Genomic DNA, 26,351 nt, shown 5'->3' with positions numbered 1-26,351 from the left:
CTTCAGAGCCGGACCCAAAGGCCTATTAATTGGCTTTCCTAAACAAAAGAGCCATCTTCCCTGAGCTAGAACCTGTACTCCCTTATAATGCACAGGTGGATGAAGTCATTTATTTTTTTAAATAGCAATCTTTTCCCCTCAGCTTACACTTATTATATGTATTCCTTTACAATCCACAAATAACTACATAATCACCACCTGGCAAACCACCCCACCCCCCAAAACCAAATTCTCATTATTTGGGTAGTAGCTGTTTAATAGTAAAAATATTTTCATCGCCACCAAAAAAAGTAAAAGTAGGAAAATATTGCCACCTGGAACTCTGGATCAAAGCCAAATGACAATTATCCTCCCTTTACTGGCTGCAAGAACTGGGGAGAGAAAGAACAAGCAGGAAGAAGAAACACTTGGCCCCAGTGTGCTGGACTCACAGGGTGAGCCTGAGCCAGGCTGGCGGGTACTAGGCGGTGACTGCACCTGAGTGGCTGTGAGCACAGAGGGTCTCAGAAGCTCTTGGTGTCTTTACAGACCCTCCCTGGCCTTATCCTCTCCAGTCTGACCTCGTGAGCCATGTGTGTCCTTTATTTTCCTGACCCAACTCCCCTACATGCGTGGCTTAACATGGCTGTCGTTATAGACTGAATGCTTGTGTCTCCCCCAAATTCACGTGCTGAAATCCTAACCCCTAATGAGACGGTGTTAGGAATTAATTAGGTCATGAGAGCAAAGCCCTCATGAATTGGATTAGGGGTTATAAAACCCTTATAAAAGAGGCCACAGAGAACTCTCTCATCCCCTTTTCACCATGTGAGGACACAGCGAGAAGACAGCTGTCTATCAACCAGGAAGGGGCCCTCGCCAGACACCCAATCTGCTGGCCCCTTGATCTTGAACTTCTAACCTCCAGAGCTGCCAGTGGCTTACAAACCACCCAGTCTGTGGTGCTTTGTTACGACAGCTCGAAATGACTGAGAGAGCTACCTCCCGTCTTCTTCCCTTACTCCACAGTTGGGCCTGGCAGGGGTGAGTGTGGGAAATAATTTGGGGGTGGGGAGTTTTACATTGAACTTCCCTGACCCTCCGAGGCCTGTTAAGATAACTGAGCAGAGGCCACCAAGTCTCTTTTTTGGAATATCTACTTTAAGATTTCATTTGTAAGCACAGAAAAGAGTGATCTGTTATTTTAATAGTAAATGCTAAATATAATAGGATTATTCTGAAATAAAGTTTACATAAATTTTATTAAAAAACAAAAATACATTTATTGTAAAGCAAGACATAATTAAATAATACAAATGTAATTGACTATTTAATTTGAAATTGGTCAATTTCACCTGGCTTACAATAATGCAAAGAGTTATAATCCAAAAAAAAATCTGTTACATTTTCTTTATAATTCATGTAGTTTTAAATATGAAGTGACAAGAAATAAAATTTAAGTTTTAATGGAAGTGCCAAGATGCAGTAGGTAAGAAATGCCAAAGTAAGTGGTCAGACAATGTAGATTATGAAAGAAAATTAATGAAAACTTTACACAGCTGTAACACTTTCCCTGCTTTCAAGACATAAAGAGTCAAATGAGGATTTGATGAGTTTTTGTATAGAAAGTGTTGTCACCCTGCTTGCAGACCCAACTCCTTGGAGTGGAGGAGGAAGATACTCTCTCTTTTCCCAGGAGAGCTGGTGAGGCTGAGTTTCTGGAGGTCAGTGTAAAGGAGAGGAGTCCACAGCCTGCCTCACAGGCATAGGATAAATCAGAAGGTGGCCGCCCTGATCGGCCCAAAGCCCCGGCTTGCCTGGGCTGCAGTTCTTCCTAGGGCCAGACAGGGATCATGCCAGATGAGGGGTGGACTGGAGCTGGTCTGAACCTCACCCAAGTGGGCTCCTGCCAGAGGGTGAGAGGAACACAGTGGTGAGGGGCCATGACAATTCCCACCACGTGGGACTTCTCACGCCATCCTATTGATATGAGCATGCACCTTCTCCTTAGCTGAGGGGGCCCAACCCCCTACAGGGAGGGACAACCCAGGTCCTGTGTCCATTCCTCCCTCCCCAGTCCCACTGCCCATCCTTGTCAAAGTTGTCAGGCTGGCGTAGGGTTGATTTGATATTAAATCAAGTTCGGAATTGTGATAAAAGTCTTAGACCACATATTCAAACTTCCAAACTCAGATTGCATCTGTGACTTAAATAGAAGATCTATTTACAAACTGATCTGACACTCAGCCAGCAAGTCTCAGTACCGTCATGTGGATGGCTTACTGCTGGTGTCCATTCTGACTGGCCAGTGTGTATGTCTGCTCAATAGGCAGCAAAACAAAAAGCCATGGGCCTGCCAGGACTTTTACCCAAATGCAGATAGAGATTACAATAGAATAGAAAAAATAAAACTTTTTAAACATTGAATAAAGTAAACATTGAATAAAACCTTTGAGTCTTAAACTAATTTCATGTGGCTGCTTCCATAAAATCATTTCAAACTAGTTCACTTGCTCTTTAATACATACTATCATTCTCATCGTCGGGATTCCAAGGAAACAATCCAACCAAGCATATGCTGGAATCAGGTAGGAACAAAAGACCACCAACAGACTGGACCAATTCAGGAGCTGATAATCATTTAAGGAAGAGTTTTTCAACCTACCAATTATGATACATTAATTAGTTATAAAATAAATCTAATGCGCTATGACCCAGTGATTGTTTTTTTAAACTGCATTTGAATGGATGGAATGAAATAGAAAAGACAGAATAGATTATAAAATGTCAGAGTATATGCTACATAGTAAGGTTAAATATTGTTTAATGATGTTTTTGTTTAAGTGTATGTGTGTGTATTTGTGCATGTGTGCTGGCTGAGGACAAAATGTATTTCGTACTGTGTCTCACAGTCAAAAAAAAGGGTGAAAGACTCTGACATACAGCATGTACGAAATCCATGGAAAAAACTGAGTCAGATCAGAAATTACATGCAAGAAGAAGGAGAGAAGGAAGAAAAAGAAAGATAAATCAAAAAGCAAGCAAGTTAGTGAGGACAATCGGGGAAACTTATACCTCCGTCCCTCTTTAAAAGCAGCCTCAACCTACTTAGCATCTGGGGAACGTGTAACTACAAAAAGCCACTTTAAAATGAGGGGAATTCCAAGTTGCAAGTAATGCACAATCCACTTTGCAGTGTTGTCACACATGAGATATAATTCGGTACTAACAAAATACCTGTGTGTGTATATATACATATCTCCTGTGTGACTGTGTGTATATATATATATATATTTGTATATACTTATATATATATATTTGTGTGTGTGTGTATATACATATATATATATATATATATAAAATGCACTGATAATTAACCTTATAAACTTTTTTTTTTTTTGAACAACCATCTTGTGCTGGTCAAGGAAAAGTGGCATGTTTTACTGGAGTTTGCAGGAATATTTCACTCCAGGTATCATCTTCCCAGGGTTTGTATTGACCAGAGAAGACTGTCACACAGGATGGACTGCACTCAGGACCGCCACCTTCTGTCGACTTTAGACAGCACCTTTCCCTGTGTTTGCTACATGAATGGCGTCTCCTGGAGCTGTGAAACGCAGTAGCCTGCCAGCACTGCTCGCCCTCTGGGGCATCTGCTGTCACGCCCCCTGCTGGCCAGGACCACATCAGAGCTAGTTGTAGTCCTGCCCTCTGAACTAGAGGTCTGTGCACCGAGTCCCTGGAATCTGATCTCGACCTCTACAGCGTCCCTGCCTGGTCTTCATCTGTTCTCACCATGGCCTTCCAGGTAGTGTGCATAGCCTCGTATTGATACTACCCCTAATTCATCTGGCGGACTCAATTTCAGGAAAAACTTTTAAAAAAAATACTATGCTGCGCACAAGTCCTCAGTCACCCTGTCTGCCCCTCAACTGCACTCTTGCAGGGCGGCTGAAGCCTGCACAGCATCGACAGCGAAGCCCTTCCTGACTCACCCAGCTCTCACGGATCCTCCTCTGCCCTGAATTGCCTCAGCACTTGGATTCTGCAGCACCTAACTTAACTCCCATCAAATGCTCTCTCTGCTGCTCGCTGTGGTCTCCTGTACTGCCTTTACTCTTGGCCCCTTAGTCAGACTGTGAACTTCCAAATCATTGGGATCCTTTGTGGCAACCTGCACTCTGCAGTGCCGAGAGTACTGGCCACACTCAGAGTTGAGTCACAACGAGTCAATTCTTCAAACATTGTTGTCTTTATGTCTGAAAAGTGACTTCAGGACCAGTGGATTCCTTTTGGAGAACTCGTGAATGAATGATGCTTGCACATGGTTCTGGAGACATATACACACATATATGTGTGTGTGTGTGTGTGTGTGTGTGTGTATATAAAGTGCTTTACACACATTGTTTTCTTCCTCACACCGACCACAACCCTATTTGGTAGGTATTTTTAACCACAATTTATTGAAGAAGAAATGGAAGAGCAAAGAGGCTAATTTCTCCAAAGCTATAGCTATAGCAAATGGCAGAGCCTGGATTCTAAGTCTGCACTCTCCTCACAAAAATACTGTCTCTGGTGTGGATTAGTCTTGTTTTGAATTTCAAATAATTCAAGTAGATGAAAAAATGCATCTCCTCTGCCAAGGAGTTGTTCCAATTCCCCGGAAGGCCTGAGGACAATTTTTCCCAGGAGGACTATGAGCTAGTTCTCCAGGAGCTGGAAGGGCTTTTGACTGTGTTCCGTGAACTCACACTGGGCACTGTTCATTCATAAGAAAATTACGTGCAACAATCAAGGTGAGATGGAGGCAACAGAAAAAGAGATGTATTAAGTGAGTCATAAAATCTCTGGAAAAATAACTAGAAATTCAGATTCAAAAAGATTGAAATGAACAAATGAAGAAAAACTAGCAAGGTGAAGTCAGTGAAGAACCGCGTGGAACAGGTTAGAATGTGTGTGCAGCTTTCTGTAGTCTTGATGTCCTTTTAGATGGGCTGCAGCCTCATTGCTACAGGAAAGATAGAACCGAAGGCTCATGGGGCCAGAAGGCTCAGGACTCCTAAACCCAGGTGAAATTATACTAATACTGAGCAAAACTTTTATTGAACACTTATTATGCTCAATTGAGCACCATATTAAACTTTTAACATATAAGTTATCTAAGCTAATAAAAACCTGGTGAGGTTGGTTGTTTCAGCAAATATTCATTGATCTTCTAGCCATTGGGGTACAGCAAGGAGCAAAAGAGACAAAACACTCCTTCCTCTTGCAGCTTACATCATTGTGGGAATGCATTATTGAAAATATTATTATTCCCGTACAACAGATAAGCACACCAATGCTTACAGCGAGTAAGTAATTTGTCCAAATCACACAGCTACTCAATGGCAGGAGGCTGAGATTTGAATCCAAATCTGTCTGACTCCAAAGCCCCAATCGAACTCCACCCTGTACTGCCTCCAGCTTTACTCAGAGCACTCTGTCAGGTGAGCTGGCTGTGAAATCCCACTCTTAATTATCTGACTTGCTGGAGCATTATACACATGGTCTTTATTATCTGTTCTGGCCCTTGATCATATTGTCATTTACTATTTTCTAAAAGTTTCATGGATGTAAGACTCACTTGCCCACCTAAATTGAAAATCCCTAGAAGGTTGGACAAGATAATATATTGTGTAGTGTTTCCCAGAGGACCTCATATTTTACAGGGCTTGGCGCATTTCATACAGGTGCTAAGCTCTTGTTAATCTGCCAGGGCATATTGCTCAGCACCATGGGGAATTTAAAAGTATTGAATAAAATATTGCCCCTGCTACATCTTAGTGAACACATCATTAAAATTCAACATGGACGGAACTGTAGTTTCAGCAAACCCCATTTGTGAGAATTTGGGAAGAACTGGATAAGGTTTCCAAAGACTAGAAACAGATAAATGCAATGTACATTTTTAAAACGTCAGAAAGATAGTGACTTGGAAAGTTAGAGATTAATAACAAAATCTAATTTTCCTGTGAGAAAGACTCTCAGGACAAAGCAAGAGAGAATCAATTGGGAGAAGGAACCTAGGGTGTAGGTAACGTCAACGTGGCTTTAAAAGGAGCACATATGTCTGACCCATCCAGGTTACTTCTATTCCAAAGAAGAAGATGAACCTTGCAGAGACGGTGAAGCAATAAACATACTGTAGCTGGACTGTAGTAAGTTTGTTGATTCTGCCCCATGACAAACTCACAAATAAGCTAAGAAAGAAGGTGAGTGCACTCACATGACTGTGATAAACAGTCAGTCTGAGAAGCCAAAAAAGAGGTCATGGTTAGGAATTAGTCATGAGTCCTAAAGTATGTACAATTTCCACTGATGATGTGGGTGATAGGGGCAAGCATGGGCTTATGATGTCATCATAGCATCAAGAGAGAAGTGTGTGCAGATCCCTGCTGAACAGGCCTGGAATTCTCTACAGCTCAGAGATTATTAAGAAAGTGGTTGAACACGGGAACAGTTGTATTTTAATAGGGAAGGCATGCAGGGAAAACAACTTCTGACTTTACTCCTGAGAGCCAAGCATGGAAGAAGCCTTTGCTTGAAGCCAGAGGCCCAGGTGTGATAGGATTACCTGGCTTTGGGTGGTGAGTTGGTCCACGGGGACCTCGGTTTTCTCATCTGTGCAATGGGGTAACAGCTAGCCTTCTGTACAAACAGCATCACGTGTGGATTAGCTCATTAATGATCATTGAGGGCCTTAAAAATGCACAGGGTGGCATAAATGCTGAGTAGTATGATGCTTCATGTAAAGGGCAAAGATCTTGAATTGAAAAGAAAATGGGAGGGAAAATTACAGGAGACAGGACGAGAGCGCACAGGAGAGAAGCTATTAGCCAGTTTGGGGCGTGCAACTGCCAGGGCTCGAGCATCATAAAGCATCTGTGGTGATTGCTTCTCACCTCTGCTCCCCTCGTCCTGGGGAGGGAGACAGCAGTCTGCTGTCTTTAAGTGAAGAATAAGGGAGAGCAATGAAGTGAGTGTCTGCCCTTGACAAGGTCGAGGAAATCTCTCAAAGGCCATACAGTTTGGGATGTTCTGAATGAAGAAACTACTTAATCTTCCTGGGGATTGTAGCTATTACATAAACCAACATAAACAAGCCTCCCAAATCCAGCTACTGAGGATTCTCTGGCCACACAGCAGGCAGCTCCAAACTGACAAGTTTCCTCAGCTGCCCTTGAAACTCCATTTGCTGACACTCAGTTCACCCCAGATTAGTGCAGATGCCTGTTCAACACCCAAAGCTGCCCTTTTGGGCTGCCCTCAAGAGTCCCTCCTGGGTATAAGGTAGGCCATAACAATGCCTGGATGTCCTAGTACTGTGGGGTGATATCAATTAAATAGAAGGCATTGATTTCCATTAGAGGCGGGGAGAGGCACCGTGGCTAAGTCTTCCATTGGTGGTGGTCAGCTGAGCCCCAGAAGAGGCGAAAAGATGGGGTAGGAGTTGTTTCAGAAACCAATGCCATAAGCAAAAAGAAACAATATTTGCCCATTTTTTTTCCTCCCTAGTTCCACCATCTGCTATCTGGAACATCCCTTTAATAAATTAAAAGAGCCTTGTCAAGAGGCTGATTCTATTATTAACTAGATGTGTGTCTTTCCTGGGCTTCCAGGCAGATCAAGAAGACTGTCAGCTCCTCCACAGGGTCCCAGGGCTACTTAGCTGAGCTCAGCAGCCTCCACAAGGGAAGGACAGGAAGACGATGCCCTTAATTTGGCCCAGAGGCCCAATGATAACTATGTGATCACAGTGGAGTCCTGTTGGTGCTTGCAGTCCCTCCCGGGCCACTCAGGGTCATGGGTGCTGGATGTGAGTGTGGGCAGGGGGTGAGCGCAGGGACATGATTCAGGTCTTAAATATCCCATCTGAAGACCCATTGGAATTTTTACCTGATTGCATAGAGACTTGAGAACCAGAGAATTGACTTTCTGTCCTTGGAAGCTAATCATCACAGGCTAGTGCAATGAAAATTAGCACATGCTCAGGCCACAGTAGAAATCAGGACAGACAAAAATGAGACAGGCAGGATTCTAGACTACTTCCTAGAAACCTGGCCATTTTTTGAAACTTGACCATTTCTAGGACAGTTTCATGGGTTATTTCTGGGTGCTTTTGTTTAGAAATAAATGTGTACCTTTCGTATGATGTTGGCAGGAACAGAAAGAGAAAGGAGCAGTCGGCATGACAGGGCAAAAATGAGTGGTAAAACATTACTCATGTTAGGTCAGTGACACTTGGGAAGCCCAATCACTTTTTAGCACCAATAGACAGCTGAAGGAGCAGAAAATAACAAATACAGAAAGAAAAGAACATTAATACTTAAATTTTGTGGAACATCCCTGCTAAACTGGGAGCACCTCCAAAGTAGAGACCACTTTAAAAATTTTTCTGAAGCCTCTAGCACAGTGCCTAACACGGAGTAGTTCTTCAACAGACGTCTGTGAATGAGCTAATGATTAAAGAGTAGATTATAAAATGCTCAGAAATTGAGCATAGTCACCTAACAATTGCTAAGAAAGAGAACCGTGTCCTAATTTTCCAAGTGCAATTTAAACAAACCCATTGTTAACAAAATGTAATCTATATTAGGCCCTTGAAGCCTCTCCTTTAGAAGTACCTTCCACAGCCACTCCCGGTTGGTGGGAGCACAATGTGGAGCCGACAGTGGCTGTTTCTCCTCCTTACTTATGTCAACGGCTCGGGAAATCAAAGATCAGTGCAGCTGCTTAGGCAGTCCTAAGTATAATTCATGTTGGTTTAGGATTTAGGCTTATAGGATTAGACTGAGGATCATAAACCTTGCCCATTATAAAATCCTAAAATCATTATTAATTTTAAAATGAGTATAAAACCTTGGGCAAAACTAATAACAAATGTATGCCAACTCTAAGACCAGGACGAAGTCTAAATCCTGTCTAATTTAAAGAGCTCAGGCTAGAGCGGATTATTAAGCGAGCCTGATGGTGCTGCCTTCCTGGAGAGAACAAGTGTGCGGGGGGGACAGGCTCATGGTCTCTGCTGAAAGACTCCCGCAGTGGGTAGTCAGTCAGTTCAGGGAGACCCTCCCAAGGAACAGCGAGACCACGGCTTCGGATGCAAAAACAAGAGGTTTATTGAACACACAGGTACCCGGGCGACTCAGTCTTTCGAAAGACTGGCGCGCCGAGTAGAGCTCCTGGGTCCTTTTTATAGCAAAAAGCGCGGGTACAGAAGCGAGAAGCAAGGTAATTGGTTAGTTTAAATCAAGCCAGGGGTGAACTTCGGTCAAGTGGGAGTCCTTGAAACAGCTGAGGGGCACTCTTGAAACTTTAACTGACTTGTCTATTTCTGGGAACTATCCGCCCTTTGCCTCGGGCCGGGGCCCAGGTGCATAACCACAGATATCCTGTTTGACTCTGTTCCCCTTGTTTCTTAACTTGACTTTTTGGCTGTATTTTCCCTATACTGCGGCTAGCTTGAAAAGAAAAAAGAAAAACACTTCCTTCATTCCCCCATTTTTTCTTGTGGATCGCTCTAATCTTAGAGCGGAATTAAAGGTTATCTTCGTCATCTAAGGTTTGGTATTTTTGTCTAAGGACCAGAATTTTAACTGCACTTACCCTATCATTGATGAATTGGACTAGTCTATTGATGACGTAGGGCCCAAGGGTGAACAACAGAAGAAGGAGTAATAGGGGCCCGGCGATGGTTGACAGTAGGGTGGTCAACCAAGGGGAGTTATTGAACCAACCTTCAAACCAGTTTTGATCTTTTTGGCGCTCTAACTGTCTTTTATCTAGTCTTTGTTTGAGTTTGGCCATGGTGTCTCGTATCACACCTGAATGGTCTACATAAAAACAGCACTCCTCTCTGAGGGCCGCGCAGAGGCCTCCCTCTCTTAAAAACAGTAAGTCAAGGCCTCGCCTATTTTGGAGTACTACCTCAGATAGAGAAGTCAATGAGTCCTCTAACTTGCTGACTGAATCCTGGAGGGCCCGGAGGTCAGTGTCCATGGCAGTCTGGAGCTCGGTTAGGCCCCGCTGGAGGTCTATAGGTCCTTTAATCAGAGCAGCCGAGCCGGTACCTATACCTGCCACAATTCCCAGTAGGACAGCTAGGGTAAGGGTGAGAGGTTCTCTCTTAAACCTGGGATGAGGGTTGTCATAGGCCTGCAACAAAGTTTCTTCAGGATGGTAATAGATGCGAGGAATCAGCTGAACCTGGACACAGAAATCCTTAGACTGATTAAAAACTGAGAGGGAAACGCAAGGGGTGAGACCGGTGCTGCAAGCCCACCAGCTATGGTTGGAGGGGAGAAGGTACTGATGGTCCCCGGAGGAATTGATGGATAGGGTCTGGTTGCAAAGATGTTGATGGGTAGAAGGTATTGTTCCTATACATAACCCTTGTCCTGTGACCTCTGTGAGAGTAAGCTTTCCCTGGGTCCCCCAACGGCAACTCTCGGCGCTGGTATAATTGGCCTCTCCCAAAAAGGCTATTCCTTCATAGTAGGGGGGGCTTATGGCCAGACAGAGCCAGCAATGCTCTGTGGCGTTCGGGTTGGTGGCATTTAGAGCTAGGAAGGCCCCCTGTACAAGACCAAAGAGCCTGTCACCCGTGGTGGGGGGTAGAGTGCCTGGTGATAGGAGGCTCTGTGTAGCAGTGCTCCTTTGTGCCGCGGGGGGTTGCCTGCTAGTCATTGGGAACAGCTTGTTGCTAGGAGGTCCCTGTTCTGCAAGGACGGGGTCGGGGCCCACTGCCACAGTTGGCATATTGGTGATATCTAGGCGAATGGTGAACAGTACACCTGGATCGTTTCCCGTCAAATAGAACCTTAGTCCCCAGGTTCTTCCTTGTGCCCAATCTCTGGAATTTTTTCCTTTCTCTGTGAATTTTATTTTAAGGGGGTTACACCAGCCGGAGTTGTCACAGCTTTTACTGCTACCATTACGTTCTACAGTTATGAGGTCCCATGAGGAACTAGGTCCCCAGTAGACTGTCCCCGTGGTTTCACAACCCCATTCTTTGCAATATAGGGATTCCAGCCCTCCGCACCTTCTAGCTTCTGAAAGGGTCCGGCCATCCCGGGGGCACACGTAGAAGGGGGAAGCGGCAAGCCTGTTTCTAGCTCGGGGATAGCTGCACCCTGGGACCCCCCAGGTGATCTGATTATAAGCTTTTGTATAGTCTGAATCAGGGGGTCTGATCTGGGCCGAGCCCGATGCTATGTATCCCGGGATATCCCAGGTCTCAATACCCGCCGCCAGGGCACATACATCAGGTTTAAGATCGGGCCACCAAGTCCAAGGCGGCTGGGTAGCCTGTTTGGTCCAGACAACTTCTCCAGTTTGGGACAGTACCTTCCAGGTGAGGATCACAGGCCGGTGGGGGTTCTTACCCGGTGGACTCATTTTTCCGCCGCCGAATACGCAGCTTAAGAGGATGATCAGTCCTTTCCAGCTCCCAGGTCTCGTTTGGTGCCGGGGGTGGTGCAGGCTTGAGATGGGAAGCATGGACCCAGGCAGCGATGCCATCAACTTTTACTGCGGTCGGGGTGGTCAGCAATACCAGATACGGGCCTTTCCACCGAGGCTCAAGGTTGCTGGGTCGATGGCGTCTGACCAGCACTCGGTCTCCGACCTGGAACGGGTGGGGGACAGCTATGGTACCGGGCTGATATGCCTCTTTGATCTGGTCCCAAATCTGGGTCTTCACAACTTCTAGAGCCTTTAAATGGGTAAATAAGACAGGGAGAAAATTATCATCGGGACCCAGTGTTTCTCCCAACTCAAGTATGGGGGGGGGTCCCCCGTAGAGGATTTCATAGGGAGTTAGACCGTACTGGCCAGGGGTATTCCTGGCTCTGAACAGCGCTAAGGGAAGGAGGGCCACCCAGTCTTTTCCACCGGTCTCTAAGGCCAATTTAGTTAAGGTCTCTTTGATGGTTCTATTCATTCTCTCTACTTGACCTGAGCTCTGGGGCCTATACGCACAATGTAACTTCCAATTTATCCCCAGTTGTGTGGCCAGTCCCTGGCTTACCTGAGCAACAAAGGCTGGGCCATTATCTGACCCGATCACCTTGGGGATCCCGAAACGGGGCAGGATTTCTTCTAGTATCTTTTTACATACAGTCAGGGCCGTTTCCGTTTTGGTAGGAAAAGCTTCTACCCATCCAGAGAAAGTATCTACAAATACTAGCAGATACCTGTTCCCATACCGGCCAGGCTTTACCTCTGTAAAGTCTACTTCCCAGTATACGCCGGGTCGATCTCCCCGTTGTCTTTTTCCGGTCTCTCGGTAGGTGGTAGTCGCATTAGTCATGGCACAAGCCGGACACCGATTGGCGACTTCTTGAACGGTGGACCGGAGATTCGGGATGGAGAGGCTGGTGCGGCTCGTTAGTTGAAGGAGCTTTTCTGGTCCTAAGTGTGTTAGCTGATGTAACCGCTGAATGAATTCTTTTCCCTGGTCAGGAGTGAGCTCTCTTGGCTTGGTCCTAGCTTGAGCAGGCTCGATTGGCTCTTGAAGCTTTATAGTTTCTGCTAGCACCCTGACCGACAGGGCGGCTTGTTTTGCAGCCTCGTCGGCCCTCCGGTTCCCGGCCGCCACAGGGTTATTTCCTCTCTGGTGGCCCGGGCAGTGGATAATGGCGACCTGCTTAGGGAGGTGAATGGCCTCTAGCAGAGCCAGAATTTCTTGTTTATTTTTAATGTCTTTTCCAGCAGAAGTGAGCAGTCCCCTCTGTTTATATATTGCCCCATGAATGTGAGCAGTGGCAAAAGCATACCTGCTGTCCGTGTAGATGTTGATGTTTTTTTCCTTCGGCTAGGCGTAATGCCTGCGTCAAGGCGATTAGCTCGGCCTTCTGGGCTGATGTCCCTTCTGGCAGGCTGCTTGCCCATACCGTCCGTTTGCCATCTACGATGGCGGCCCCTGCTCTCCGCTTACCTTCCACAATGAAGCTGCTACCGTCTGTATACCAGGCAGGCACTCCGGGCAATGGCTGGTCCTTCAGGTCCTGTCGAGTCCCAGCTTCTTCAGCAAGGATTTCTGAGCATTGGTGTACTGGGGTGGATTCTGACTCGACTGGTAGTAGGGTAGCTGGGTTCAGGACAGCAGGGGGCGCGAAAGATATCCTTTCGTTTAGCAGCAAACTCTGGTAATGAGTCATTCTGGCATTGGTCATCCACCGATTGGGGGGCTGCCGCACAATACTTTCGAGGCTGTGGGAAGCAATCACAGTCACATTTTGCCCCAAGGTTAACTTATCAGCGTCTTTGAGGAGGAGTGCCACTGCAGCAACCGCTTTTAGGCAGGTTGGCCACCCACTGGCCACTGGATCCAGTTTTTTTGATAGATAAGCTACTGGCCGTCGCCATGGTCCTAGGGTCTGAGTAAGCACTCCTCGGGCTACACCGGCTCTTTCATCTACGTATAGAGTAAATGGTTTGGTGAGGTCTGGGAGAGCCAAGGCGGGGGCAGACAGCAAGGCTTTTTTATGTGGTCAAAAGCCTTTTGATGCTCCTCAGTCCAGGTAAAAGGAATGTTTTCCCTTGTCAGGGGGTACAAGGGTGCAGCCAGGGAAGCAAACCCAGGAATCCAGAGCCTGCAGAATCCGGCAGTACCCAGAAATTCGCGGACCTGCCTGGGGGTTGTGGGAGTAGGGATCTTCATAACTGTAGCTTTCCGGGCCGGGGTCAGCCATCTTTTTCCCTCCTTGAGCAGGTACCCCAAATAGGTGACCTCTTTCTGGCATAACTGGGCCTTTTTAGCTGATACCCGGTACCCCAACTTACTCAGTTCCTGCAAGAGCTTCTGTGTCCCTTTTTTGCAGCCTTCATATGTGGGAGCCGCCACCAGGAGGTCGTCCACATATTGGAGTAATGTGACCTGGGGGTTGAGAGCCCTAAAAGGAGCTAAATCTCGGTGGAGGGCCTCGTCGAAGAGAGTGGGAGAGTTTTTGAACCCCTGTGGCAGCCGTGTCCAGGTCAGCTGACCTGTGTTACCTTTTTCTGGGTCTCTCCACTCGAACGCGAACAGTGGCTGGCTGTTGGGGTGTAGTCTGAGGCAAAAAAAGGCATCCTTGAGATCCAGGACTGAGTACCAAGTGTGACTAGGCGGAAGGGAACTCAGGAGGCTGTATGGATTTGGGACCGTGGGATGAATGTCTTGCACCCTTTTGTTAATTTCTCTCAAGTCTTGGACTGGCCGATAGTCATTGGTCCCTGGCTTTTTTACTGGTAGCAGAGGGGTGTTCCAGGGCGACTGGCAGGGCACTAAGACCCCTAGGTCTAAGAACCTTTGGATGTGGGGTCTGATGCCTTCCCGGGCTTCTTTAGTCATTGGATACTGTCGGACGGCCACCGGTGAGGCACCCGATTTCAGCTCTACTACTACTGGTGGGACGTTATTGGCCAGTCCCATACCTGTCTTTTCTGCCCATACGGTGGGAAAAAGTTGGAGCCAGGATGGGTCGATGGAGGGAGAGGCCGGCTTTTCATACAGCCGGTATTCTTCTTCTAGGTTTAGGACCAAGCACATGGTAGAGTGATCTCCCCATGTTACTTGTGGGCCCTCTGTAGAAAACTGGATTTGGGCCTTTAGTTTGGTCAGAATGTCCCGGCCCAACAGAGGAGCAGGGCACTCAGGTATGACCAAAAAGGAATGGGTCACTTGTTTATGTCCAACCTTTAAAAGTCTTTGTGTGGTCCAGGGGTAGACTTTGCTGCCGGTTGCTCCTACTACGACTGTCCGCCTGGACCCTACCTTCCCCATGGGTTGGGTCAACACCGAATGTTCAGCCCCGGTATCGACCAGAAACTCGATGGGGGTCCCCTCCACTGTCAATGTTACCCTAGGTTCGGGGAGGGGGTCCGAACCTTGACTCCCCTAGTCGTCTAGGGATAGAACCCTAGCTTTTTTGTCGTTTTTCTTTTTTCGGGGGCATTCCCTTGCCCAGTGGCCTTTCTCTTTGCAGTAGGCGCACTGGTCCCTGTCGAGAGGAGGCCTTTTGTCCCTAGGTGTCGGTCTTGCCCGGTTGCTCAGGGTCCCTTTCTGCTTATCTGTAAACCCTTTATCACTTACTACTGTGGCCAAAATCCTAGTTAAATTTTTTTCTTGGCGTTTATCACGCCGCCTCTCTCTCTCTTCTGTCTCTTTTTTTTCTCTTTCCTGTCTTTCTTCTTCTGTTTCTCTCTTGTGGTACACCTTTTCTGCCTCCTTTACTAAGTCTTGTAAGGAAAAGTCTTGGAGCCCCTCTAGTCTTTGTAACTTTTTCTTGATATCTGGGGCTGACTGGCCGATAAAGGCCATGGCAACTGCCGCCTGCTGTCCCTCAGAAGAGGGGTCAAACGGAGTGTATCTCCTATATGCCTCCATTAGGCGTTCCAAGAAAACCGAGGGGGGTTCTACCGGTCCCTGCAAGACCTCTCTTACCTTAGCCAAATTGGTGGGGCGCCGGGCTGCCCCTTTGAGACCTGCCACTAGAGTCCGGCGGTAGACCAGAAGACGCTCCCTACCTTCGGCCGTGTTGTAATCCCATTGAGGTCGATTGAGGGGGAAGGCCTCATTAATGAGGTTCTCGAGTTGTGTAGGGGCCCCGTTGTCCCCGAGAACGTTCTTGCGGGCCTCCAGAAGAATCCTTTCTCGCTCTTCAGTGGTGAAGAGGATCTGGAGTAGCTGTTGGCAATCGTCCCAAGTGGGCTGGTGAGAGAACATAAGGGACTCAAGAAGTCCCGTGAGTCCTGCTGGTTTTTCAGAAAAAGACGGGTGGTTAGACTTCCAATTGTAAAGATCTGCTGAGGAAAAAGGCCAATACTGTAGAGGGACCAAGCCATTAGGCTCAGCTGGGGGCCCTATGGCTCGGAGGGGCAAAGCTACGGTGGAGTCAGGACCGGAGCCGTCTCTCGGACTGCGAGGTTGGCGGCTCCTAGTCCCCGCAGCCGGTCCCTCAGGGCTAGGATCACCGGGCGCTCGGCCTGGTGCCGATCTGTTTCCCTGAGGGGCCAGAGGGGGCAGCGGAGCCGCCGGGTAAGGTGGGGTTTCAGAGAGAGAAAATAGGTCATCTGGTGTCGGGAGGACGGGGGGTTGGGGAGGGGCGGAAGGCTTCCTTGTAGGTGGCCTTTGAGTATTTTCTGATCCCGAAACAACAGCGACTTTGCTGGAGGGTGGCACCCAGGGAGGGGGATTCTGGGCGAGGTCTTGCCATACCACGACATATGCAACCTGGTCCGGGTGTCCTCCGATCTCCTGGAAAACAATCTTTTTAACTGCAAAAATGACAGTAAGATCAAAGGTTCCCTCTGGCGGCCAACCTACGCCGAATGTGGGCCACTCAGACGAACAGAAAGTCTGCCATTTTCCTTTTTTGATCTCCATGGACAGATTGTGAGCCCTGGCTTTGACATCTTTCCAATGATCTAGAGTAAGGGAGAGGGGCGTAAGGGCACCTTGCCCCATCTCGAAAATTTCCAATAGGGGAACGACGACGCAAAGACCTATCACAACTAAGACAAAAAGAAACCAGAAACGGCGACGAGACCGAGTGCCGTAGAAATAGAAGAAAGAGTCCGATGGCAGAGCGCGCCTCCCGAGACGCGGTGAGACCAAAACACAATAATCCTCTGCCAAGGGGTCCACCAGGCGTCCCTGGTCCTCCCCTGATCCTGGGACGTCTCCCAGGATTGCCGGGTGGCGAGCCCCCGAACACGTCTGTTCGCTACCCGCACTTCGCTCCCAGAGCGACTAACCCGGAACAAACTGAAACCAAAATGCGCGCGCTCAGAAAAGACAGTCAGAGTCACAGGATTAGACACAGAAACGAGACACAGAGCAGTCGCTGGCCAGCTTACCTCCCGCAGGTGGGTCGGTGGTCCCTGGGTAGGGGTCTCCGATCCCGGACGAGCCCCCAAATGAAAGACTCCCGCAGTGGGTAGTCAGTCAGTTCAGGGAGACCCTCCCAAGGAACAGCGAGACCACGGCTTCGGATGCAAAAACAAGAGGTTTATTGAACACACAGGTACCCGGGCGACTCAGTCTTTCGAAAGACTGGCGCGCCGAGTAGAGCTCCTGGGTCCTTTTTATAGCAAAAAGCGCGGGTACAGAAGCGAGAAGCAAGGTAATTGGTTAGTTTAAATCAAGCCAGGGGTGAACTTCGGTCAAGTGGGAGTCCTTGAAACAGCTGAGGGGCACTCTTGAAACTTTAACTGACTTGTCTATTTCTGGGAACTATCCGCCCTTTGCCTCGGGCCGGGGCCCAGGTGCATAACCACAGATATCCTGTTTGACTCTGTTCCCCTTGTTTCTTAACTTGACTTTTTGGCTGTATTTTCCCTATACTGCGGCTAGCTTGAAAAGAAAAAAGAAAAACACTTCCTTCACTGCCCAAAGGCAGCGACTGACAAGGGTCAGCCTGGTCGTTCTCTAGGCTGCAGCTTGACCAGAGAAGGACTGGGAGGAACTAGAATCAACACTCCTAGGCTGAGGAATGTCCAAGACAAAAACAGAGCTGGGCCCAAATACAGCTCCCGGGGCGGTGAGGGCTCTGTGACCCTCCTTAGCAATGAGTCTTACAGCTGCTTGTGCCTTCACAGCATGAAAGACAAGGAATGCGAAAAACATGCCCTGGCATCCCGAGGGCGGGACTTAGGATCACATATAAACACTTGCTTCTGATAAGCTATGAGGTGAATTTGCCCATGCAAACAAAACCCACCGCTGGCACTCAGAGCACGATGCAGACGTAAAGGGGTGGAGAGGCCTGTCTCAGCCAGGGGTATGTGATTCACAAAGTTCAAAGTAATGACAATACTCCAATTGACAATATCATGTTTTTACTTTTTAAATTATTTTATCCTAGTTTTCCAGCCCATAAGGAATGCACCTTGGTGTCAAAGGAACCCCTTTGTCTCTGTAAGCTATTTTGAAACAAAATATCAGTAAATTGCTTCCCAAACTACCACACAACTAGATCATGCTGAGAAAATGGGCTTTGCAAGAATGCAGTAAATTATTTCTGTCACAGAAGAAAATAAAACCAGTAGAAATCATTATGGATGAGTCATTATGAGAAGGGGCCAAAAAATTAACCTTCATCCGTTTTCTTTGTCTTTGTGCATGCTGGGGGTGAGGGGGTGGATGTGTTTATCTGAATACTTGGGACTGGAGCTTGGACGGTTTTCAGAGATAAGCAAGGCCAGCCCCTTGGCTGACACGGGTGTGGGGGAGAAATAGCAGGAGCCGCACATCAGAAGATGGTGTTGCTTAGAAGATGCTGGGCACGACTGAAGGGCAAGTGGCTCTGTGATTAGAGGAGGAAAGAGAAGAAAACTTTTACTTTAAAACATGTATTCAGATTTCTGAAGTAGTACAAGGCACAGGACTAAATGTTTTATACACAATACCTCTTCTACGCTATTTCTCCCAGAGGTCCTACTGGGTAGGTGCTGTCTTACCCCCATTTTACAGATGAAGACATTGAGATTTAGAAACGCTGATGACTTGTCCAGGGCCCCACAGCAATGAAGTGACTGTGCTGGTATTTATGTCAAGAGGGTCTGATTTCAAGCCCATGCTTTGAAGTGTGGCGTTATGCCACCCTGGCTGGGGAACACACTGGGCGCCGGTCAGCACGACGGCTGAAGAACATGGGTGTGAGCCAAGGTGCACACCTGAAAGAGTCAGAGTGAATCATTCTCATCCCCCAAATCTTCAGAATTGCCTGGTGGCTCCTCACCCAGTAAGCTTCCCTCTGAACCCTCTAGTCATGGGCGACCCAGCGTGGGGACCTGGTGGAGTTCCCTCGGGCTCTCTGAATTCATTTAGCTTAGCTCCAACCTCTCCTCCCTGTCTGCCAAAACGAGATCCATTTACAGTCACCAGTAATGATTCCTTCTGCCCCCTCTGTGCAAACAATGGTAGAGGAAAATGTTCCATGACAGTGTTAAACATCCCCTGATGTGTGATCATTGATTTCACATCTGGAATCAGAGATAGGACAGCATCGTGGGACAATGGACATGACAGGGTGCTGTCTGATTTGATGAGCACAGCTATAAGGTGCTGGTTCTCTGTGCAAGTGCTAATCGTCTCGTAGACCTGGCCAAAGGTCATGCTCCCATGAAGCAGTGCCCTAGGTGGACAAGATAGGACACAGAGGGCCACCTTCACTCCCTGTCAGGAACTATTTTGTGTCTTACCCAATGGCAAGTCAGGTCAGTTTACAAGTGACACAAATTTGAGGGCTCTGTGCTGCTGTGTGGATCTGCAGCATGAAGCCACCTCTGCAGTCAGCCAGGCTCAGGAGACACCCTGAGGCAGGTGCAGGTGAAGGCAAGCTGCCCGGGGAGAGCTGGGGAGGAGAGCAGAGCAGGAAAGCATCAAGAGTTGAGGTGAGGACTGCACAGGGAAGACTGTGTTCCTGCTTATGACAGCACCGCCCTGGAAGCCAACGCGTACGTCTGTCTAAAAGCCAAAGGCAACAAGAAACACAGGTGTGTATGTTGCTCATAAAATGGACTAAGAATTTCCACAGATATGATCTCACTTTGAATGTTCTCATCAACCTCACAAGGTTGGTTTTCTTGTCAACATATAGTGAAAAATAGATTACCGATTCTCAACTTGGGTTGCATAGTTACCTGAGAAGCTTTTAAAGAGAAACCAATACTGAGGACACCTTTTCCTCACTCCCAACCCAGGTTCCTATTTGGCTGGGCTGAGATGGAATTCAGATGCCAATATGTTTTAAAAGTTCTCCCAAGTGATTCTGACATAGAACCAGGTTGAGTGCCACTGAATTAGACGAATGTTTGTGAATAAACTGATTGAAGAGAAATGTATTAGAAATGAAGAGGTGCATAAAATTCAAATAAATTAATTTAGGAGATAGAAGCGGAAAGACTAAAAACACAATAATCCTTACCTCTGGCCTGTTCTGATGGGTAACGGCTCGGGGACATGGATGAAATCATAAGGCTGGAGCAAGGTAATCATAGCCTATATTCTAATTAGCAGGATGCTCCTCAGGTGACATGCCAGGCCCCTAGAGTCATGCTTCCAATCCATGGGATTTAGAAAAGAAAGGAGAAAGGAGTCCTTTCAGATGGAGGCTGTATGGGACCAAAGTCAAAACATGAGCACAGAGGAGACCTGAGGAAAAGACCGTTCTCCATCCTTGCTTTATACTCCCCAGATTGACTTAAAACAATTTTTAGAAATGTCCTCAGCTCCTAGGGGACTCATTTAGCAGCACACCGCCTCCTCTAATGAACGATGAATAGTGCAGGTAACCTCATCTCTAGGCAAGGAAAGTACTCTTTGCAGTCCCTGGGTTTCCACAGGAACCTGCGACAACTCTATCATGATTTGACACATTAGCAATACAATAATAATGACGACAGCAGCCATAGCAAACATTGATGGAGCCCCTGCTCTGCTCCATGACTGTGCAGCGTGCTGCAGAGGCCTCTCCTCTGCCCTTTCTCCTGTACACCACCTTAGCAGGTGGGGGCTGCGAGCTTCCAGTTTCACACAAGGAACATGGGTCTCAGAGAGGATATATGTGGCGCCCAATGTCAGCGGGCTGGCAGGCATCGGAGCCGGGTGGGATCTAGGTACACCTGGCTCAAAGTCCTGCTGCTTACAGGTACAAGTGCTCAGCAGAAATAGCTGCAGGTTTGCTCCTTGCTGCTTGGAGGAAGAAATAGTTAATCATTGTTACCCTTTCCTTATCACTTCTTTAAACCATGCAATATGCTAAACCATTTAAATATATTCTCTCATTTAATGCTCAGAAAACCCTGAGAGGCTGCTCTTTTATCCTCAATTTACCCATGAGTCATTAGAGGCTCAGTGAGGGTGTGAGTGAGCCCAGGACGTGAGGAGCATGGGTGCCCCACGGGCATCCACAGACAGGTTTGGCTCTGGCCCCTGCGGTCTTCACCCGAGCCCAGCCCCGCGCACACGAGGGAGGTCACGTGTTGTCTCTGCTACTGATGGGACTCTCCTCGGCATCACTTTACCCATCAGGGAGGGAGTGGCTTCTGTCTACCAGCTGGGAAAGGAAACATGGTCTTGCTCTGTCCAAAGTCAGAGTAATCTTAGGTCCTGGAGGAAAGAAGAAGCCCCTCCTTCTGGTGTTTCTGCCTGTCAAGGTCATCCTAGGACCACAGTTCTATCTGCATCAGCACAGGGCTCAAAGTGTGCCTAAGACGCAGATAACAGGCTGCATCAGAGTGCAGTGGGGAAGAGCAGGCCTTTGACAGTCTCGTAGGCTGGGGTTCAAGTCCTGGCTGTATGTGGATTGAACAAGTCTTGTGGACTCTGAGCCTCAGTTTCCTCACCTGTTAGCCAGTGATTAAAACAGCAACTTCTCAGAATTGTCAAAAGGATTATAGGAAATAATTGTTCACAAATACATGCAATGCATAGCCTAGTACCTGATTGCTTGATTAATGGCAGCTATTATTACTCTTAATGGCTAGGGGCACTGGGGCTGAGCCAGTTTTCTGGCTGTCTCCAGGCAAGACAGGAAATGGCATGCTCTTCCACACTAATCCTGTATTTTTACCCATATTTCCAGGTGTGGAAAAATCCCCATTACAGCTTTCCCATCCATAATCAATTCCAACCCCAAGAGGGACCCAATTGCACTTGGACTTGAAAGGATGCTGAAGCACAAAAGTAGGTGTGGAGATAATCTAAGATGAATGACCCTCCAGTGCTTGATGGAGCCCTTGGTCTGGCAGCCCCACTGCACATGCCCACACCTGTGGTCCAGGCAAATCGGCCTGCAGGAGGCCAGTGTTCCTAGTATGCACCTAGTATTCCTGTGGATGCAGAGATCTACCACTCCCTTCATTTAGCACATACCACTCCCACATGCATGCACACACATGCACAAACACACAGACATGTGCACACACCATGCACCACACAGCAGTCAATATCCACTGCAGAGACAGTGTGTTCATCAGGTGCTGGAGCTCCCCTGGGGCTGGGAAGGGGTGTTCTCATAGGCATTTGCAGCCCCTTCAGTGGCTGCAGAAATCTGTTTTCCCCTCAGTCTTCTCTCTGCCAGTCACCTTCTGTCAGGGAGTGATTATGCTCCTTTCTGTCAAGAACACTGAGTGATTGTGGCAAGAAAATTGCCTTCAGCGATAGGGATTTAAGAAATGCTTTTCCTGAAAATAGTGCTCAAATTAATTAACTTGAAGGAAAAGGATTTTTTTTTTTTTTGGGGGTCTGGATTTAATTTATTTTTTACCCAAAGAGTTTTTTGTCGTGTGATAAATGGTGAGAAGAGTGCTACCTGTTGGCTGTGGACCTGCAGCCGGGGAGGCCTTGCCAAGTCCAGTCTCACAAGATGCTCCCCATAAAGCCAAGGGACTGGCTTGGTATTCAGGAGAGATTGATGCTGCTCACATAGTGAAGCAGGGTGTGTTTGAAGGAGGTAGTGGGTGTTGATGAAGAAAAATCCATGATAGGAGTGTAAGACAATTGTCATAGTGGAAAGTGCATGGGGGTAGGAACACTCCAACCTGCATGCTGGTGTCATCTCTGACACCAACAGAATAAATTCGCCTCATTTCTCTATAATGGGGTATAATTCAGGCAGGATCTGCCAGTCATGCTGGCGGTCACAAGGGTCATATGAGGCCTACCTAGGCTACACCTTGTGTTCATCTCTGTGATCCCTTCACAGCACCTGGCAGAAGGGTGTTTTAGGCCACAGGGCAGAGAGCAGAAAGTAAAGGCTTTGCTGCCAAGCAGGTCTGAAATCAAGGCCAGTGCCACTGTCCCAAGCTGTGTAATCTTGGGTCAATAACCTAACCTCTCTGAGCTTTTGTGTCCTCATTGTAAAATGGGGATAAAAAATAAACATAGCATCATTATGAAAAACAATGAATCAATTAAAAGACCCATCCCATAATTGATCGATAAATATCAGTTCCTTCCTCCACGCTAGTACTATGCAATACATCAATAGGCACCCAAAAAATATATGTGTGTGCTATATATTTGAATGGACACAAACGATTAAATATATACATGCATTTATTACTAGTGGATGTTCTTTTTTCTCATGCACACTTTGATTCCTGTCAAGCCATAGTGAAAAATACCACATAAAACAACTCCCACTTTTCGTGGAAGTTCCAGCTTCAGGCACTCCAAACCAACGCTGTGATCCACATGTGGCTGTTCTGATAGCTGCCTTTTCTAGGTCTTGTCCTCCGTGTACACTCAAGAAATGCAAAGACATTTCTTCTCCACCTCGACCAGCATTTCTTAACTGGGAGTTCATGGATGGGCTTTTTGGGGTCCATGATCTTCTGAAACATACAAAAAAGATTTGCATTAAGTTCATGTGAGTGTTCTGGGGATTAAGTGCATGGCTTTCATCAGGGCAGGGATGGAGTGAGATGTGATCCTCTGCAAAAAGAAATGAAGACAAACTGGCTTATCCCAAAAAGAATACTGATGCAAGACCAATTAAAAGTATATAAAATTCCAAAGTGGATTATTACATAAAGGATCTTTGGATATATTCTTTTCACATAATTTTAAAAAGCTAATTTGAAGAAACCCAATCAGACATCACTCTCCTTTAGACAGAGGCCTACACCATGAACCTACATTCACATTTCTCTCTCTCTCTCTCTCTCTCACACACACACACACACACACACACACACATACACACACACACACACACGCACACACACACACACACACACACACACACACGGTGCCCAGTGCCACAGAGAAGCAGAGCAGGGATGCACTGGTGTCTCTGCAGCCTCCTGCCCTCAGAAGCGTGTGGGTCTTTCCAAGTGTCTCACCAGCATAGCTTTAGGCTGGCTGGGTGTTCAGAGTTTGCAGGTGAAACAAAGGAAAGGAAAATGTCTTGCCCTGAGACACGCAGCAAGGATGGTCCACTAACCTGCAAGAAGCAGGTCACACCATCAGGATGACTGCTGAGCAGCTGTAAAGCAACAGAAGGCAACTTCCTAGTGGGAGCTGTGCAGAATATTGGGGCTTCCCCCCTCAGGGATGCAGGTCTGGGATCCCACCTGCAGTGGGAAGCAGTATGATAGGCATACAAACACCGTTTGCAATCAAAGGCAAGAGGGAGATGCAAAGTCTCTCCCACTTTTAAACAACTTTAGAAGAAAGGCTGTGCTGTGAAATGTGCTTAACGTCATTTCCATATAGACTGCACCATTGGGTTACACATAGCCCTAGACCTTCATTCAGCTACTACAACTACCACTACAACTATTGACTATGATTACTAATATATTTACTATTTTACTTTCCTGGTTTGTTTTTGTGTCTATACAGTAGTCAAACACCCTGTACAGGAGGCTTAGGGAGAGGAATGCAGAAGTGGGTACCCAAGCATACCGTGACATGGATAAATTAACCCAGTTTCTAAACTCCAGTGACTTCACTAAGACCACCGGCCTGCGTGTTAGAGAGGATGATCCCAGAATGTTCTGCTTGTCTCCTAACTCACCCTCATGTCCAGCTCAACAGGCCCATAAGGCCAAGAGAAATCCACTCACCACCTCCACTGGATTCCCTTGGCTTGTGACATTACAGATGGACTGTGCTAGTCATTGATATTTTCTTAATAAAACTTACTATGGGAGGGATCTGATGAGATGCAGAATTGGTAGGAGATGAATGAATGAAAAAAGAGAAGAGGAAAAAAGAATAGAGGAGGAGAGGGGTGGGGAGGGGAAGACAAAAGCCGATTCTCTAGAGAATAAACCCTGTTGCCTTGAAAGCATTCTGCATCAGCAAATCCTGGAACAGAGTGGGGATTGAAGGGCCAGCCCAGAGGAACAAAAGGGGGAAATAAAGAAGGTGACATGTGGGAAAAAAGAGTGAAGAGAAATAAGGACTGGCAAGAGCAAAGGAAACATGCAGAGCGAAGGCTCCAGAGAAGCAAGGGCTTTTCCTAACTTTGAGAACAGTCCTTTCACTACACTTAATTAATCATTACAAAGGGACATAAATGCTTAAATGTACAGAAATAAAGTCATACGCAACAAAAATGACAACACATAAATTTAACATAGGATTGTCATCCTAGCACTGTCTGAGGACACAGGACGACACCATCTCCATTTCAACTCCTCCAGCCACGAACAAGTTTCTAGTAATGAAGCTCTCTTTTAGCTCCGGCTAAAATCAATGAGTGAAATGTAGAGGGAAGGAGAAAAAATGCTCCAGAGGGAGAGGGGAGGGAGGACAGAACAGCAAGCAGCACAGCAACAGGAACAACTTCGTTCTCACGTGCCGGGGCCCTGCAGGCCGGGAAGCCCTCTGACACACCCAGCTCCAGGCTCTCCTGCAACTCCAGCCAATCTCATGTTCTCTGGATCCATCCACCAAGAGACTGTGACAGTTGACTGATTCAAAATGGTAGAACATGAAAGAACAAAACTGTAAATAGGGTCCACCAGGCCCTGTTTCTGAAATCTCGGATCTCTATGAAAGCAGGGCCTGGGATGAACAGGCAGAGGCAGAGAATATGCTCATGAATGATAAAATCTCTCCCCTCTATTAACTATAAAAACCATCTGGATTTCCCCGTCTTCCTGCCCCAAGCCTTCTGCTGCCAGTATCTAGACATTTTGATCACTTGGTGTGAATCGACAGTGATTCAGGCCTGGGTTGGGGAATCAGAGAGGGGGGGAGACTGAAGAATCATCACGTGACAGCCTCCAGCTGACCTTGTTCTCCGACTTCCCCTTCTCAGCACCGCACTCTACCAAGTGAGCCACGGGCCGGCCCCCACGACTTCCCCTTCTGATGGTCTGTCCTGGGTCTGATAACTGAAGTTTTGGGGGCTGAAGAGGGGTGCATCTTGCAGTTGGCCCTCATTATGCTCTGGTCTCTGCAGTGCTGGTGTTCTCTCTGCATCGTTGCTGGATGCAAAATTCCCCAAGACCCGAGCCTCGCCTTGTGTCCCAGCTCCCTGCCAGGGCCCTGCTCACACCACACACGTCACTGGTGCTGCCCCAGACTGACTGACCAAATGAACTTCTAGTACCTCTTTTCATCTCTGCGGTCATCTGTTTCCTCCCCTGCCTGCTCTGGTACATACGAGCTCCATGCTACTGGACTTGTGTGATGAGCAGCCCTCTCCTTTATGTAGCCCCACTCCAAATACCACTTCTAAAGAGGTTTTTCATGTATCTGAGCCCCACACCTCTTCTACTGGCCAGCACAGATATCCTTCCCATCTGCCTGCTATTGGGTCTAGCACAGAGACACTGCAGAGAAGCTGGTGAATGGTTTCTGCTTCTCTAAAGTCCCCAGGATTCCATAA

Source organism: Cynocephalus volans, chromosome 4 (assembly GCF_027409185.1).
Source record: "Cynocephalus volans isolate mCynVol1 chromosome 4, mCynVol1.pri, whole genome shotgun sequence".
Taxonomy (NCBI): Eukaryota; Metazoa; Chordata; class Mammalia; order Dermoptera; family Cynocephalidae; genus Cynocephalus; species Cynocephalus volans.
Note: the sequence above shows the minus strand (reverse complement) of the source record.